Here is a 16,113-nt window from a genome sequence, read left to right as displayed (position 1 = left end):
AGACTTCCTTCTAACTTCAAAGGTCCTGCAGATCATTCTCTTACAATGTTGGAGAGCTCTTTTTCACAGTTGGCAATAAAAATACATCCTTGGTCTAATAAATGATGGACCCTCCTACTTCCTAGTTTCCTTTTGGCAAAGGTGGAACTGTTTCCATGAAGCTGTGGTTTCCTTATTCCTACTGCTATTGACTCTTCTTTTCTGTTAGTTGGAGTCAAGAGCCTTTGGGCAGAAGGATGGTACACCATAAATGATCGTCTTCCTCCTTGTGGTTTTCATTCATCTGCTGGGTGTGATGGCAGGTGCCTGTAATACTAGCTTTTCAGAAGCTGGGGCAGAAGAATTTCTTGAACCTGGGAGGTGGAGGTTGCAGTGAGCCAAGATTCTGCCACTGCACTCCAGCCTGGGCAACAAAATGAGACTGTCTCAAAAAGAAAAGAAAAAAAGGGGCTGTGTGTGTGTGTGTGTGTGTGTGTGTGTGTGTGTGTGTGTGTGTGTAGTCCTTTTTTATGCCAGAAAGTAGAAAATATTTAATTCACCAGTGCAAGTTGGTTTTAGAAAAAAATTTTTGTTTGTTTTTGAGACAGAGTTTCATTCTTGTTGCCCAGTCTGGAGTGCAATGGCACGATCTCTGCTCACTGCAGCCTCAGCCTTGTGGGTTCAAGTGATTCTCCTGCCTCAGCCTCCTGAGCAGCTGGGATTACAGGCATGTGCTACCATGCCTGGCTAATTTTTTGTATTTTTAGTAGAGACGGGGTTTCTCCATATTGGTCGGGCTGATCTCAAACTCCTGACCTCAGGTGATCTGCCCATCTCAGCTTCCCAAAGCGCTGGGATTACAGGTGTGAGCCACCACACCTGGCCAGAAAAAAAAAATTAACTTGTTTATTCATTTGCTCATTTATTCTTTCACCAATCAATTCATAAATATTTGTTCAGCCTTTATTATGTGATAAACATTTTGTTTAAGCAGACAAGAAGAGTAAAAACATACAAGTTTTCTGCCCTCAAGGAACTCACGATTTAATGTTAAAAAGTCAATAAATAATCTTAATGTTATAATTGCCTTAACTCATCCAATTAACAATACTTATTGAATCTCCACTGTGAGCCAAGCAGGGTTCTAGTAATTCAGAATATGATATAATAATTTCAATTCATTGATTTAGTATATATTTATTAAGCGCAGCATCCATGTGTTTGGTCACTAAGCTAGGACATGGGACAGAAAGGAAGACACAGTTTCTGCTTCAAAAAGCTCATAGTCCCATGAGATAAAAAACAAGATGGTAAAATAAAAGTTGTAAAATCATATAAATACAGGAGCATTTTTAAAAACATTATGGCCTTGCCCTCTTACAGTTCAGTAGAAAAGACTCCAGCTAACCAAAGTCAAATATTTATATTTAAATAAATATAAACCAGTGGGAAGTGTTACCATGGAGGGGGTGAATTTTATGAAAGTTCATCACACGAGACTTTGACCTAATCAGGGAAATCATCAGTGAGTATATCTAGGAGGTGAGATTGAAGGAGGAGCAGGAGTTGTGTAGGTCAAGATGGCGCCAAGGGTGCTCTCTGCAGACGGAACAGCACATGCATAGTCCCTGCAGCTGAAAGGAATGTGGCGTGTCCAGTTTAAGGGACTTGAAGAAGGCCGACAGCCACTGTGGCAGAGCACAGAGAGCAAGAGGAGTGTAAAGGTGGCAGTGAGCCAGACTATGTAGACCTTGCTGAAAATTTGATTTGATCCAAGGAGCGCTAGGGAACCAGAGAATGTGATAAACGCCTTGTGGGTGGGGAAGACTGTAGATGTTGCCCTGAGATGCTCCTGTGTGTATAAGGTTGTACAACTTTTATTTTACCGTATTTTTTTTCTCTCTTGTGTAACTATGAGCTCCTTGGGACAAGAGCTGTGTCCTCTTCCCTATCCCAAGGCCTAGCTTAGTGCCTAACACATGGATGCTGTGCTCAATAAATACATACTAAATCAATGATTTGATATCACTTAATTACTCTTCCTGACTTTTCTTTAGCTATTAGTAAATACAGTTTTACATAACAATTGGCAAAATGTGTACATTGCATTGAGTGTGCACATGTTATATAGATTTGTTAGTGATTTGCGTAATCTGTATGGAGTCTGTTTACTTTGTACCAATTCTACTGCTAAATCGCCATCTTTAGTTGCTGTTATTATTATGTGTCTTATCACAATAGTCTTCTATCTGTTCTCCGTTGTTCCCCCATTACCTATTGTCAACCCAGCAGCTATCTTATGATAACCTAAAGCAGATTACTTTAGCCCTGGCTAGAAAGCATCAGGGGGCCCCCATATCACCCAGAATAGGAGCCACTGTCCTTGGAGCTGCTTCTAAGACCCTCCATGACTTTCCCTACCTCCTGCCTCTCCTACCTCATCTACTACAAACCCCCTTATCCAACCTGGGGTAGCCATACTGAGCATTCCTGTAGTTCCCCAAACATTCCAAACATGCTCTCATCTCAGAGGCTTTGAATTTTGTTTTCTCTCCCAAATATTTGCATGACTCCTTTATATAAAACACTCTAAAATTTTTATTAAGCTCATTACTAGATCATGTATGTATATGTGTATGTGATTTGAGTGGATTTTTTCCATAATTATCTTATTACTTTAATTTATTGATTCTTCAGTATTTTCATCATATTATCTGCAAATAATGTTAATTTATGTTATTTTTCTAGTAGTCATATCTCATTTCTTTTTCTGGCCTTGCTGTATTGGCTAACATTCTCAAGTCAAATGTAACAAACTTATGGTGATAGCAGGCATCTTTGTTTTCTGCCTAGCCTATTGAAGAGTCCTTGGGATTTGTGTTAAATATAGAATTTGTCTGAACTCTTTTAGTTGCAAATGACAGAAAGCCAGCTCAATCAATGGTAATAGCTCACAGAAGTCTAGGGATAGAACTGTCTGCAGGCAGAGGTGATTTTTGATGCTCAAGAATTCTATCAGGGCCATGTTTCTCTGTCTCCATCTCTCACCATTATTTTTCTTTGTATCCAAACATTCTCAGAAATGCTCTCTCCATGAAGTAGGAAGTATGAAATGATTCTGATTGGTTGCAGTGCTTACAAGCCCACTCTTTAGTTTCTGTGTCAGGTGTGAGGATTGGTTGTGCTGGAAGCAATGACCTTAACTTATTTGGTCACAAAACCTCACCTGAACTGACATGAAGTAAACCATTTACACTCCTTTTTTTTTTTTTGGCTGCAGAAATATTAATCAGCTTAGTGTTCCAGAATGTGCTGGGAGTGTTAGTTAATATGTGATCTAAGTACTGCATTACCATTGTAAAACTTATTAAATTCTGAGTTCTGATTTATGTCTTGCTCCAGTGGAATCACATAGGGGATTGTGAGCTTGTGTAATCAAATTTTCCATATGTATCTAGAAATTGAATCTAAAAACTTTCAAAATCCAATATTTGAAATAATCACTATAAAACAAAATAGAGTAGTTCATAGGTTAAGACATTTAACCTCGAATCATGAAGACAGTGCTACTGAAAGTAGAAACACAGTGAGTAAAAGTTGGAAGTGGGAGGGAATGGAGTAGAGCATTTTTTCCCTTTACATATGTTAATACAGCTTCTCCTTTACATGAAGAAGGCGAAGGTTTTTTACCTAGAAACTTCCTGCCTAGAATTCATTTGCTTCTTGGAAACAGTCCTTCTGATGTCCCTGCTTCCATCTTGTATTGCTGCCCTGGTTTTCCAGGACGATTGCATGGCCATCTTCTTGGCATTTCCTTTCATTTTGCAGCCTGAATTCGTCCATGGTTTTTTAAACCTAGTATTTTCCTCATTACTGTAACCAACCCATTTTTGTTGCTGTTGTGTAGGGATCTTCTCAAGTAATTCTTCAAAAACAAATCTGTAGATGGTACATTTTGTAAGTCCCACACATCTGAAAATGACTTTGTCTTTAACTTTGATTAATAGCTATAATTTTAGGTTCAAAATAATTATCATTCAGAACTTTTGAAGACATTGCTCTGATGTATTCTGGCATTCAACATTGCTTATGAAATGTCTGAAATCAATTTGGTCCTTCTTCCTTTGAAGATAAACATTCTAATCTCTTTGGAAGCTTTTAGGATCTTCTTTAGAATCCTTGGGTTCTGAAATTTCATGAGAATGTTCTTAGATTTTTTTTCCTCCATTTTTTTTCTGCTCAACACCATATGGAATCTTTCAAAATAAAGACTTGCATTCTATTTGTAGGTTTGTTTAAGCTTTGGGTAATTGCATTCATTATTCCTTTGATAAATTGCTCACATTTCTGTTCTTAGCTACCTCTTTCTAGAACTGCTAGGAGACAGATGTGTGCCTTTTTGGATTGATTGCACTGAAATCTTTCACATTTTCTGTCTTTTTTTTTTTTTAATTCTGGAAAGTTGTTTTGACTTTTCCATCTAGTGTTCTATCAGTCTTTCAAATGTCAACAGTACATTTTGAATTTTCAAAAACCTTTGTTCCTTTTATCGCTGCAACTTGTTCTTATTTTGTGGATAAAATATTTTGTCAGATCCTCCTCATAACAGTAATTAAAATTATTTTAAGATTCCCTTCTCTTCCCTGAATTATTTCTGTTTTCTCCAGCATCAGAGAATCAATTTGTTCCTTTTGATTCTTTTGGAGTTTTTCTACAATTTTTTTCAGAATCTGGTAACTGTTAGTTATCTATTTATGTGTATGAAGTAAGATAACTATTAAATGCAGCAGTCATGGATTTCCATTGCAGCTTACTTATGTCAGGTTTCATTCTAGGAAGTGTGGAACCAGGAGCATGTGAGCAGGTTGAGTGAACCCTCGCAGACCTCAAAAGAAAACTCCCAGTCTGGGGTCTTATCCTTCATTCTAGAAGCCAGTGACTTTGTATTGAGAAACTGTTGATCAAAGTTTTGGTCAAAGGATCAAAGACTTCCTCAGGCAGGCCCTGATGAAATAATGTTATCTCTTTATAATGCTGCAGGATAAAATATTTAGAATTGTCCGGGAAAGTATAAATCATTTTTATCTACTCAAGATTCTCAAATATCTACTTCAAGATATTGTTATGACATAATTATATCACTCATACTGCTTCCTCAGTCTACCACTGATGTGATTTCTTTCATTTCTAAAGTTCATACAGAAGTATTCATTTCCAGAATTACAACATTGAGGACAAAGTGTGGGCTAACTGGTATTTCTTTTTGGGGGGATTTTTTGAGATGCTTATTGCAGTCTCATCCATGAATACTTTTCATTACTTTACATGGAAATTTGAAAAGAATATGCATTTTACATCTGTAAAATACAATGTTTCCTCTCTTACTCTTTCTTCTCAATAAATCAAACTCCTTAATTGTGTTATTCAGCTACTCTGTTTTTTATCTACTTGATCTGTCACATTCTGAAAGAGGTGTTATCACCCTTATGATTGCAGTTTCTGCCAGTTTCTCATAGTATTTCTAAAAGTTCTTTGCCTAATGTATTTTGAGGTTAGATTTTTTTTTTTTAATGTACGAAGATTTTGACATTTCTGTTTGGCAGAATGTACCTTTCATAAAAATGAAATATCCCATTTAATGCATTTTGCTTGAGCTATACTTATACAATAGTAATATTGCCACCTGCTTTCCTTCTGTTTCCATTTGCCTATCATATCTTCAAGTATTTTCAACCTTCTTTTATCATTTTATTTAAAATGTTCTTTTAAACAGTCTCTGGCTAGGTTTTGTTTTCTCCTCTTAACTCAATCTTAAATCCATTGTCTTTTAATGGAGAAATGTAATTCCTTCTGTGTATTATGTTAATTGATTTGGTTGTTCTTGGTCTTATTTTTACTGTAAAAATATCTTTTAATTGATAAATAAACATTATATATTTATGGGGTACAGTATAATGTTTGGTATTTGCTTATGTTGTGGAATGACTGAAACCTTATCTATTTCAATTTATGTTATGTGGTTATTTTCTTTCCTTTGCTGTCTTTCTTTGGAATAATCAGTTTTTATTCTTACTGCTTTGAAAGTTTTACATGTTATTTCTTTCCTACTGGCAGATAATATTAATTTTTGTAACAATCATACTTAACACATTTGTTTTTCTAGCAGCAAGATCTAAACTCTATTTATAGCCTTTCTCCATATCCCCAGACTAAGATAAGAATTTAGCATTTATTTACTCCACCCCATTTGCCATATTTTATTGAAAGTATCTGAAATGTTCCAAAATTTATTTCTTTCAATAATTCTTTCTTTGTAATTGACCTAAGTTTTAAAACCATATTGTTAACAACTTCCTGGGCTTAATACTCATTTTACTACTTTGTTCCCAAAATGTTTCATGTATATTACAAATTCCCTCCATTCTATTATAGTTATGTTGATTCACATCTTTCTTAAATAATTTTTACAAAAGGTACATAGATATCATATTAATTCAATTCTTACATTTTAAAATATATATAAAAATGATGATTTACATGGGAATAAAATTCCAGGAAATAAGTTCATCTTGCTTAAGAGTTCTAGAAATTGTACTCCATTCCTTAATGTTTGTTTAGGAACTCTTGTGTTTTGTATTGGTTCCTAAAATCTAATTCTGCTAGCCCACAGTTTTAACATTTTTTTTTGAAGATAATATTTTTCTTCTTTTTTACTATACATATTTAGAATTGTATTTTTATTCTTTGAATCCAGAAATTTCTCAGGATATATCAGATAGGCCTTAAAAAATAATCTTATCTGGCTCATAGAAGGACTTTAAGGTATAGAGACTTGTGACTTTCTTTGGCTTAGAGAAAATATCCTCTATTATATCTCTGATTAATGCTTTCCTTCTTTCTTCTCTTTTCTTTTATGATTTTCACTATTTGTTATTTTCTGCATTCTTCTCTCTGGCCTAGTTCGCTAGTTTGTCTTATTTCTCATTTGTCAGTTGCTCATTTTTCATACTTGGCTGCTCTTTTCCTTTGGGTAAAATGCCTTCTCAAAATTCACTAAAATGAAAGATATATATATATATATATATTTAATTTCCTTCAGTTTTGTATTTTTTCTGTAGGTGTTATTAATTCTGATTGCTCAAACTGATTATTCCACACTCATTATTTTTTGCAATAAAACACACAGATGCACACTTCAGTCAGTTTTGACATGTGGACACCTGTATAACAGCTACTCCAGCTAAGACATGGTACACTCCCATGGGCACAGAAAGCTCCCTAGCACCTCAGAGGCAACTGAGGCACTTTTAAAGTTTTGTCATAATAATTTATATTTACCTGTTCTAAAGCTTCATGTAAGTAGAATCATACAATATATATTCTTTTATGTCTTCATTCTTCACTCAGTGTAACATCTATGAAATTCATTATGTTTTTGCATGTACTGGGATGTTCCCCCTGCTTTTCCATCTTTTTTCTTTTTGTTTTTGCTATAGGGATAAGCCACTATGTATATTCATACATCTCTTGGACATTTAAGTTATTTCCAGTTCTGAGCTATTATGAATAAGCTGCTAAGAACATTCTTTTGTATGGACATTTAATTTCATTTCTTTTGGCTAAATGCCAAAAGTAGAGTTGCTAAGTGGTAGGGTAGGTATATGTCTGACATTATAAGAAACTGTCAGATTTCCAAGCACTGGTACCATTTTATATACTCAACAGCAGTGTATGAGAGTCCACATGCTCCATATCCTCACCAGCACTTAGTATGGCCAGTCTTTTTACCTTTAATCATTCTCTTAAGTGGGTAGTGGTATTTCATTGTGGCTTTCTGTTGTATTTCCTTGATGACTAATGATGTTAAGCACTTTTTCACATATTCATTGATCCTTCATATATCTGTGTTTTAAAAGTATTGTTCAAGTCGTTTGCCTAGTTTTAAGATTAGTTTTTTTTAAAGTAATTGTTTTGCAGGAGTTAAAAAATATGTAAACCAGCCTTTATTGAATATATGCATTGTCGATATTTTCTGCTAGTCTTTAGCTTGCCTTTTCATTTTCTAAACAAAGGCTTTTAAGAGAAGAAATTTTAATTCTGATAACATTCATATGCTATATTTTTCTTTTGTTGTTTGTGCTTTCAGTATCTTGGCTAGGATGCTTCCCTGATACCTCATTGAACATGGCAGTGTCTGCAACATCTGGAGACATTTTTGTTTACCACAACTTGGAGAGACAGTACTAGGATCTAGTGGGTAGAGACCAAAAATATTTCTAAGTATCCAATAACATACAGGACAGTTTTCCTGCAATGTAGAATTATCCAGCCCCAAATGTCAACAGAGTCATGGTTGAGAAATCTTGGTTTAGAGTGAAACACAAATGTCCAAATACATTTTTTTTTTCTTTTTTTTTTTATTGCATTTTAGGTTTTGGGGTACATGTGATGAACATGCAAGATTGTTGCACAGGTACACACATGGCAGTGTGCTTTGCTGCCTTCCGTCCCCTCACCTGTATCTGTCATTTCTCCCCATGCTATCTCTTCCCACCTCCCCACCCCCCGCCCCTCCCCCTTTTCCCCCCAACAGACCCCAGTGTGTAGTGCTCCCCTCCCTGTGTCCATGTGTTCTCATTGTTCAACACCCGCCTATGAGCGAGAATATACGGTGTTTGATTTTCTGCTCTTGTGTCAGTTTGCTGAGAATGATGGTTTCCAGGTTCATCCATGTCCCTATAAAGGACGTGAACTCATCGTTTTTGATGGCTGCATAATATTCCATGGTGTATATGTACCACATTTTCCATTTTTAATTTTTCTCATTGAAGGGTTCTTATTAGAAAAGCTTTTCCATCTAATTTATACAATTATAAATTCTATATTATTCCACTTAAGCCTGAGAAGTAGGAATCCTCTGCACTTCACAAATGGAAAAACTGAAGCCAGGAAGGAAAAAGGCCCAATGGTTGGTGAAAGAACCAAGATTTCTGTTTAGGTCAGTGTGATAGTTTACTAAGACTAAAATTTCTTTTGAATTTATTTTAATATAAAACTTTTGCATTGTCACTGAAATTACTTAATTTTACTTTTAATAGAAAAGTATAGATAGTCCCAGAGAAGATGGGCTCCATTTGTACTATGATGATGGAGTAACCTAGGTTGGAATGCAGGGCGTAAGAAGATGGATATTTTCATCTCCTCTTTAGAAATTGCCAACCTACGTAACATAAGTCAAGTGTCTCCTCTGATACGCAGGGATGAATTTAGGCAATTGACTGCTTTTCCTTCTATTTTTGTTTTTGTTTTCTATTTGACCGTCCAACTTTCTGATGACTGAAAGTGGTATCAAGTAGGTTTTGCTTCGGATTAATAAAAGACATAAGCAATTTTTCCCGACAGCACAGAAAACAATATAAGTAAACTACTTATGAAGATTATAGTGTACTCCCAGAGTGTTTTGAGCAATCTGAATGAGTAATAGGAAATATATTTGTATGCTTGAGACCTTTGAAGCTTCTTTCAAATACATTGGGTACCTTTGATATTACAACTGGATACCTTTCCAGAAACCCTCCCTATTACTGTACATCAAGCAGGTGTTCTTTAAAAATACTAGGCTTCTGCCATCATCCAATTGCAATGATGTTATGGGATGCTTCTGTAATGCAAATTAGATTGTGGCACTGCAGTGCTCAAAACTCTATTGCCCACAAGGGCTTTTTAAAACCTGTGTCCAAGCATTAGGAGCACTGTCGTATGTTCTCAGGGTTCTCTGTGGAAAGGGAGGAAGAGTTCTTCCCTTCTGGTCCAAGATCCTCCAATTCCAATCAGAGCAAATCTGCTTTTCTGCCTTTTTACATTTTTGACTTTCAGCTTCAAGGAGTTCCATGACCAAGAACGCCTGAAACATTTTGGCATATGGGGCAATGCACAAACTTCTTAACATTGTAAAAACAACACACTGTGAGTTGGCAGTTTGCCAGTGTTGCTAATAAAATCTCCTTCTCTTGCCCCATAAACATATACCTTGTGCTCCATCTATGGAAATGTACAGTTCTCTGAAATATTCTACAGGTGCTTTATTGTGTTACACCTCCATTACTTTGTACATTCTGGATGTTTTTACATTTGTTTTTGTATTCCATGACATTCTTTTCTACCTGGGATATATGTACGCTCAAATTTAAAAGAGAATGCCAATTTGTATTTCAGATGCATATGCCAATTTATATTCCTATGAAGCAATATTTGGGAATCTCCATTAATCCACATACTCTCCAAGACTTGGTATAATCCAGTTATTAATTTTCCCAAACTAAGTGATGTAAGATTGTATCTCATAGTTCTCCAATGGGATTTCCCTGCTTATTGAGGTTAAGCATTTTTTTCCCCATATTTGACATTCCTATTTTATTTTCTGTGAAAAGCCTGTTCATGTCATATTTTCTATTGTTTTTGCATGTTATATATTCAGAACACCAGTCTTTTGTCAGTTATGTTAATTCTAAAAATATTCTCTCTACTTATGCTTTATGTTTTTACTTTTTTTATGGTGTCTTTAGATGAACAGACATTTTTAAATTTTGATGCAGATGAAGTGAATTTTAAGCCGATTTTATGCTTGTTTCTCTTAGTATCTTGCTTATGAAATCTTAACCTATTTCAACATTTTAAAGACATGCTCTTTTATATTTTTTAAACTTTCAAAAATGTTGTTTTGCTGTCTTAATTACTACTGCTTCATAAAGGTCCTGATACCTGGTAGGACAAGTAACCTAAAGACGTAGTTGAAATTTTGTTTTCAATGTCCTTATAACTGTTAAAAATTATTTATTTATTTTTATTGATATATATTAAATGTAGTTTATTATCTTTTTTAAAAAAATAAGATTTTGCTCTTGTTGCCCAGGCTGGAGTGCAGTGGTGCAATCTTGGCTCACCACAACCACTGCCTCCTGGGTTCAAGCGATTCTCCTGCCTCAGCCTCCTGAGTAGTTGGGATTGCAGGCATGCATCACGATGCCTGGCTAATTTTCTGTATTTTTAGTAGAGACGGGGTTTCTCCATGTTGGTCAGGCTGGTCTTGAACTCCCAACCTCAGGTGATCTGCTCGCCTCGGCCTCCCAAAGTGCTGGGATTATAGGCGTGAGCCACCCCGCCTGGCTTTATCTTTTTAATAAATTGGGGAGTAATTAATATCTGCATGCTACTGAGCATTCTAATCCATAATCATGATGTATCTTCTCATTTGTATAGGTTTTCTTTAATATCTTTCTATAATAGTTTTTATACATTATAGTTCTCTTTGTACAGTTTTTTTTGTTTGTTTTGTTTTGTTTTGTTTTGTTTTGTTTTGGCTTATTCCTAGGTAACTTGGAATTTTGTAAATTTTTTTCTTTTTTTGAAACAAGGTCTTGCTCTGCCACCCAGGCTGCAGTATACTGCTGCAATCACAACTCATTGCACCTCAGCTCCCAAGCTCAAACAATCCTCCCATCTCAGCCTCCTGAGTAGCTAGGACTATAGGCACAGGCTACCAGGCCTGGCTATTAAAAAAAATGTGTAGAGTCTCATTATGTTGCCCAGGCTGGTCTGAAACTCCTGAGTTCAAGAAGTCTGCCTGTCTCTGCACCCAAAAATGCTGGGATTATAGGTGTGAGCCACTGCACCTGGCTAGATTTTCTTTTTAACACAAATTTTTAAACTTTTTGGATTATTATTAAAATAGTTTTTAAAATCGTCACTGCTACTGTGTAGAATTGATATTTATATATTGATCATATACCAACCATCTTCTCAAACTTGCTAATATTTTTGTTTTATATTCTTTTTGTTTTTCTATGGAGAAAATTATATGACCTGAAAAATAACATTTTTTTTTCCTATTGGTACTTTTACTTTTGTCTGCCATTACAGTGGCTCAAATATTGACTCCAATATTTAATAAAAATGGTGATAGTGAAGTTAAGCATATTTGACTTGATCCTCATTTTAAAGGTATTTGTCATTCTTTACTATCAAAAATAACATTTTGGAGGAGTAGATGACAAGAAATTATGTAATGGATAAAATATATATTATTTGGGTGATGGATACCCTAAAAGCCCTGACTTCACCACTGTGCAATCTATCCATGTAACAAAATTATACTTGTATCCTATAAAACGTATACAAATAAAATAAAAAGAAAGAACAAGTATATTTTATATGTTTGTTATAAAATTTCTTTAAAATAGTAAGGATATTCTCTTCTATTTCTAGTTTGTGAAAATTTTTATCTTATATTTTATAATTGTCATAAAATTTTTAACAAATGCTTTTTCTGAATATATTAAAATGATCACATAATTGTTCATCTTTAACTTTACCATATTAAATGGCATTTATAGATTTTAAAACATTAAACCGTTCTTGTATTTCTGGGATAAAAGTGACTTGGTCATGATGCGTTATCATTTTTATATACACTACTAGATTCTGCTTGCTAATAGGACCTTTTGCATCTCTGCTCATGAATGACATTCATCTAGAAAGTGTCTTTGCCCCATGTTTTAGTCTGGTTTGGTATGAAGGTTTACTGACTTCATAGCTTAGGGAAAGTATTTCTTTTTTATTTTTTAAGACTTTTTAAAAATTAGAATGACTTTTTGCAAGTTTCACTTGTTGAACCATCTGAGTCAATGTGTGGTGTGTGTGTTTGTATGTGAAGACTTAAAATCATGAATTAAATGTATGTAATAATGAAGAGAGATGTTCATGTTTTCTATCCCTTTCTGTGTTTTTTGGAAAAGTTTTATTTTCTAGGAAATTGCCCATTTTGATCAATGTTTTGCATTCAGTATCATACCTTTTTCATTGAATTCTTTTATCTTTTCAGTATCTGTTTTATTTGTAGTTACAGTTCCATTTCAACTTTTAATATAGTTCAATTGTGCATCCTCTCTTTTTGTCTAGATTATTCTTGCCTGAGATCTGATTGTTTAACAGGTTTTTCAAAGGAACAATTTTTTGCTAATCTTCTGTATTGAGCTTTCAAAAAAATTCCATTGTCCAGATGTGCCACAGTTTAGTCATTCACCCACTGAAGGACAATTTGATGCTTCCAAGTTCTGGCAATTATGAATAAAGTTGCAATAAACATTAGTTTGTGTGTGGGGGGTGGGGGTGGGGAGGTGCTGGTTGTGTGGACATATGTTTTCAATTCTTTGGGGGAAATGCCAAGAAGTTTCTGAACCATATGGTAAGAGTACGCTTAGTTTCTAAAGAAATGTCAAACTGTCTTCCAAACGGCCTGTACTGTGTTGCGTCCCCGCCAATACATGAGAGCACTGTTGCTTCATATCCTCCCCCTTCCAAAAAAATACATGTAACTAAACTGTATCTTTATTAGCTCTTTCCTACTGTATTTTGGTTCATTCTGTTGTTTCTATACTAACTGTTAAGATGGATGTTTAGCTCATTAATATACTTTTATATTAATTTTAGGAAAATTACCTGTAAGCCATTTTGTTGGAAGTTTAGTACAGGACAATTATTAGGATCAGAAAAATAAATTTTTGACACTAATAATGCTTTTCAAATTTACAGTCCAAATTAAAACAATATCAGAGAAGACGTTCCATTTTAAGGTTCCATGTGAATGTGAATATGTAACAAAACACCTATTCTATACTTCTATCAGTATTTTATTAACTCACCAGCCTTCATTTCTCTTTTGAAACATGGCTGACTTTTTTCCCTCCGATCATTTATCTTTCTTAGAATTGCACTTGCCAGCTGGGCACAGTGGCTCACATCTGTAGTCCCAGCACTTTGGGAAGCTCCAAGGAAGGCAGATCACTTGAGGCCAGGAGTTCGAGACCAGCCTGGTCAACATGGCAAAACCCTGTCTCTACTAAAAATACAAAAATTTGCCAGGCATAGAGGTGCACATCTGTAGTCCCAGCTACTCAGGAGGCTGAGGTGGGAGGATCACTTGATCCCAGGAGGTAGAGGCTGCAGTGAGCTGAGAGCATGCCACTGCACTCCGGCCTGGGCAACAGAGTGAGGCTTTGTCTCAAAAAAAAAAGAAAAAGAAACAGAATTGCACTTGCCTTCTGATGGGTAAGACTCAGAACTCCATACGATATACAAGCTCTGACTTGGAGGAATTTGAATTTTCATATGTCAATAGTTGTGTCCCACTGAATCTGACTTGTGAATCAGGAAGATGTTACTCATTGTTTCTAGATCAATGGTCTCCTTTGGATGCTTAAAAGATGGCACCTTTCTCCAAAATGTTTATAGATACCCAGAGCTCTTGTTTCATTTGATACCACGTAGACTTTCCTGTTGCATTCTGTTTACCAGTGGGCATTGGATGTTGAACTTTTTGTGGAAATTTGACCTTATTTCTTAGCACTCTTAACATTCTCTGATCAGGAAACATCACAAAAATCAAATGGTGGGAGGGACTATAATCATAGTGAGTCCTTCTTCATGCCAAAAGAAATTATAGTCACTGTCTTTTGTACCTGAATGAGTGCATTATTAGTATAATTCAATTCAAAAGAGAGAAAGGAGACATTTTATATAAAACTGATAAGATACTAGTGAATGTAATTCCTATGATATATGTAGACATTCATTAAATAAGGTTTGCACACATTAATCACACCTGTTTGCTACAATTTGCCATGCCAATTATCTTTCTCCCCTTCTTTGTCCAAGGATGTTGTACACGAGAGCTTTTTTATCCCATAGGAGCTATCCTAATGCTAATTCTGACATAAATGTTGCATAAGTAGCAAGAGATGCAGATTTCAGCCTGCCATGCTGAGAATTCGCTTTGTTCGATCTGGGTATCGCAGGACACATGATGTTCAGCATGCTCTGAGGCCCCTGAAATACCTCGCTACCACACAGGCCATATTTTTTAATAACCACTTTAACACAGAGCAGGGGAAATCTCAGCCACACACAGCTCAGGATGCTATAACCAGAGAGCCTCCTGGGCAGTCGGTCCACTCCTAGTCTTATTTTCTCGTGACGTACATCTTCTATCTAAATTCTTTAGTGAGGATTCTCAGGCCTCAGCATGATGAGGAACATGGACTCCCTAGCTGGGGAACAAATGGTGAGTATGTTAGTGGCCAGGGCCGAGAGTTACTCCCGTTCAGTGTCATCAAGTGTATGTGATAAAATAGTGTCTAAGATTTCCTTGGTCTCTGCCCAGGGCAGAAAGAAATATTCCTGCAAGGACTGTTGACACCACATGATTCTAAGCATATCACACCCCAGGTGTTTTTAGGCATCAAGAGAATATACACTATACATCAATGATCAGTTACCTAAAAACAACACATATATATTTGGCTGAGGAATACCAAGAACACATCTTGTGGCTACCCAGTGAACTGATATAGTTAGGAACATATATGTGCATTGGGCTATAATGACATTTCCTTGTATCACATCTATCAGGTTACAAGCGGCTAATAATTTTCTTTTTCTAGTCACAGCCAAACATTATAATGGCACATACCATAAATCAACATCAACACGGAACATTGCTTAGCAAATATAAATGTATGTGCATTGCAGAATGATCTGAGATTACGAAAATATATCAGAAGTCAAAAGTAGCTGGTGGAGAAATGCTATGTCTTTAGTTTATTGAGATTGTTTGGAGGATCCTAATGTACTGTCACTGAAAGAATAATTTTTCCTTTACAATCTACTTAGCAAAGATTTATCGATCCTTTCCCCCTTCATAGAGAATTACTGATCCATTTTAGAAAATCAGATTTTCACACCTTTCATGAGAATGTGCCCAGCGCAGTTCTCAGGGGACTGGCCGGGAAGTTGACTTTGACATGCAGTCCCTTGAAACTTGCACACCACAGCCTAGCGTCTCATCGCTGATTTGTTGCACCAGGCAGTAAAATACTTCCATACATTTATAGAGAAATGATTGTACTGCAAGGACTTATTTTTCCACGCTAGCGGATGTATTCAGGGTACTGTTATTTGTGTAAACAGCATTTTTCAGATGTGATGATTTTTCTTATTCTTTTCTGCCCTGCCTTCTCAGCTGTAATATTATGAACAGTAAGGTAAGATAAAAGTTGCTGAAAATTGTGCTGCAAAGCC

General features: G+C 35.6%; 1 protein-coding gene across 4 annotated transcripts in view; it reads left to right on the top strand.

Annotated features, from left to right (window-relative positions):
• POU6F2 (POU class 6 homeobox 2) overlaps positions 1-16,113 on the top strand; it is a 476,985-nt gene that overhangs the window by 29,585 nt on the left and 431,287 nt on the right. The gene's annotated exons all lie outside the window — the stretch shown is intronic.

The sequence above is a fragment of the Saimiri boliviensis genome, chromosome 10, assembly GCF_048565385.1.
Source record: "Saimiri boliviensis isolate mSaiBol1 chromosome 10, mSaiBol1.pri, whole genome shotgun sequence".
Taxonomy (NCBI): domain Eukaryota; kingdom Metazoa; phylum Chordata; class Mammalia; order Primates; family Cebidae; genus Saimiri; species Saimiri boliviensis.
The sequence above is the reverse complement of the archived record's forward strand: the minus strand, read 5'-3'. Positions and strand labels throughout refer to the sequence as shown.